This window comes from Penaeus chinensis, chromosome 8, assembly GCF_019202785.1.
Source record: "Penaeus chinensis breed Huanghai No. 1 chromosome 8, ASM1920278v2, whole genome shotgun sequence".
Lineage (NCBI taxonomy): Eukaryota > Metazoa > Arthropoda > Malacostraca > Decapoda > Penaeidae > Penaeus > Penaeus chinensis.
The window spans coordinates 34,654,452-34,656,951 of NC_061826.1; the positions used below are offsets into that span (position 1 = coordinate 34,654,452).

Sequence of the window (2,500 nt, forward strand, 5' to 3'; positions counted from 1 at the left end):
AAAACAATAGTCAATCATGGGGCAGTGCATATACAGACAGACAGACAGAGAGATGGAGAGATAGACAGAAAGATAGGCAGACAAACAGAGAGAAAGAGAGAGAGTGCTGAACATATGGATATATAGCTATATATGTAAATACACACACACACACTCACACTCATATAAACACATACACACACACACACACACACACACACACACACACACACACACACACACACACACTGTCCTCCCTCTACCGCAAACCCGCGGCCCATAAAGAAGAAGAACAAACCGCGCTGCTCCACCGTCGAGCGAGCGTCAAATTACAAGACTTTTGGTGCTTTTCAAAGTTTTCTTCGTCGTCTTGGAAGGTAATGAGGAAAGAAGAAGCGCCCGCAGATACGCGACGGAGACAAAGTTAGGAAGATAAAGTGATCCGTGAGATTCCTTCGCTTTCGCAAAGACCCACGAAGTTTCTTTTCCTTGAGGGCAACCGGTGTAATGATTTTTTTTTTTCTTGGGGAAGTCTGTTAGAATCACTTCACTCCTTCTCTCCTCTTCCATTTTCCTCTCCTCTTCCTCCACCTCGTTTTCTTCTTCTGTATCTAACCCACTCTCTTCCATCACCTCCTCCTCCCTATCATCATCTTCCTCCTCTTTTTATCTCCCTTGCCTTATCTTCTCCCTCTCCACTCTTCCTCTCTTCGTGAAGCTCCTCCTCTGCCAAAACAAATGGTGAAATTTCCCTTGCTCAATCCGACCCATTTGTCTGTCTCTTTAAAGCGGTCCATCTGCTGCCTCGTATGAAAACGACCCATGATATTCGTTTTCTCTCAAATGACACATCCTTTTTTTTTCCCCTTCAACTCCCTCGCTTTAAACTGACCGATAGGTCCCTTCCTATTCGATTATATTTTAAGAAACTAAGACCAGTGCAATCTTTTTTTTGTTTTATTTAAAGCAACCAACGTTTTTTTTTTTTTATCATTATTATCAAAAGGGACCAATCTGATGTCTTCCGAACCGACCTATCAATCCCAAGAAACTCCCTTCCTTAGAGACAACCCCCATCCCCCCCCCGCCCTTTGAATCAACCCATGGGAATCTCTTCCGTCAGACCAGGGGCGCCCTTCTCCTATTGCACGTCTCTCGTCCCCGCCCTCTCACCATAATGGAAAAAGAGACTAGGCTCTCCACGTCGTTAATTGCCGTCGGAACTTCTCACCGGCACGAGAAAGGTGGTTGATTAAAGTCCATGTTATTAGTCTTCCTGAAAGAGGGGGAATTTGTCATGTCACTGCAAGTCCCCTTTGCCTTTCTCCTCTTACTCCCCCTCTTCTTTCTTCTCCTCTTTCTATTCCTTCTCCCCCTCCTTCGTACTCGATATTCTTGTCTTCCTCTATTCTACTTTACCTCCTGTTTCTACCCTTTCCTTCCCCTCATTTCAAATCCATTTTTTTTCTACTCTCGTTATCCAATTTACTCTTCCCTGCTCTTCTGTCTCATCCTCCTTATCTACACCCTCTTTACTAAATTCACTTTGCTCTCTCTTTTTCCTCTCTCTCATCTCCTTCCCATTTTCCTCACTTTCCCTTTCTCCACTATTCCTTCTTCCTCATATTCCTCCTTAAACTCACATAACATAGATTTTGTTACTAAGCTTAGCGTTAGCTGTCACATGAACATGATTGATATAAAGACTTTTGGGTGGTGCATAACGCTGAGTGATTGTCATCATCATTATTATTGCCATTATTATTATCATTGTCATAATCATTATCATTATTATCATTGCTATCATTATTGTTATTATCCTCATTATTATTTTTTTTATTGTTGTTTTGTTGTTCTTGTTCTTATTGTTCGCGCCCCGCCCAGGCGCGAGAAGTTACAATTGTCGCCTGGAGGTTACTGCTGTGACTGGGCACCACGGCGGGTAAGGACTAAGACGAGTCAGCACCAGCTGACACACGTTAGCGAGTCGGCATTAGTCGACACAGGCCGGGCTCCCCGTCATTGGCATAGCCCGGGCGAAGCTCAGCTTCGCATATCGGACTTATCCTTATCCTTGTTCTTATTGTTATTATTATCATCATTATTATTATTACTGATGTTGCTGTTGTTATCATTATTATTATCATTATCTTTATCATTAATATCATTACTATTATCATAATGATTATCCATATATATTTTGTTGTCGTTATTATCATCATTATTTTATTGTTACTATTATTATTATTGATGTTATCATACTTCTCATTATTGTTATTATCATTGTTATTGTTATCGTCACTATCATTATCATCATTATTCTTATCATTACTATTATTATCATGATAAGGATAATGCTTATTATTATTATCATTATCATTATTATCATGATTGTCATTGTTACTATTATTATTATTATCATTACTTTCATTAGTGTCACTATCATCATTTCTGTTACTGTTGTTGTTAATCTATTATCTTTATTAATGCCTATTTATCTTTGGGGCGACGATATATTAGC

At 39.9% G+C, this 2,500-nt stretch overlaps 1 protein-coding gene across 1 annotated transcript in view; it reads left to right on the plus strand.

Moving 5' to 3' along the window:
- The window catches only part of LOC125027869 (serine/threonine-protein phosphatase with EF-hands pef-1-like), a 188,893-nt gene that overhangs the window by 72,375 nt on the left and 114,018 nt on the right, over positions 1 to 2,500 (plus strand). The gene's annotated exons all lie outside the window — the stretch shown is intronic.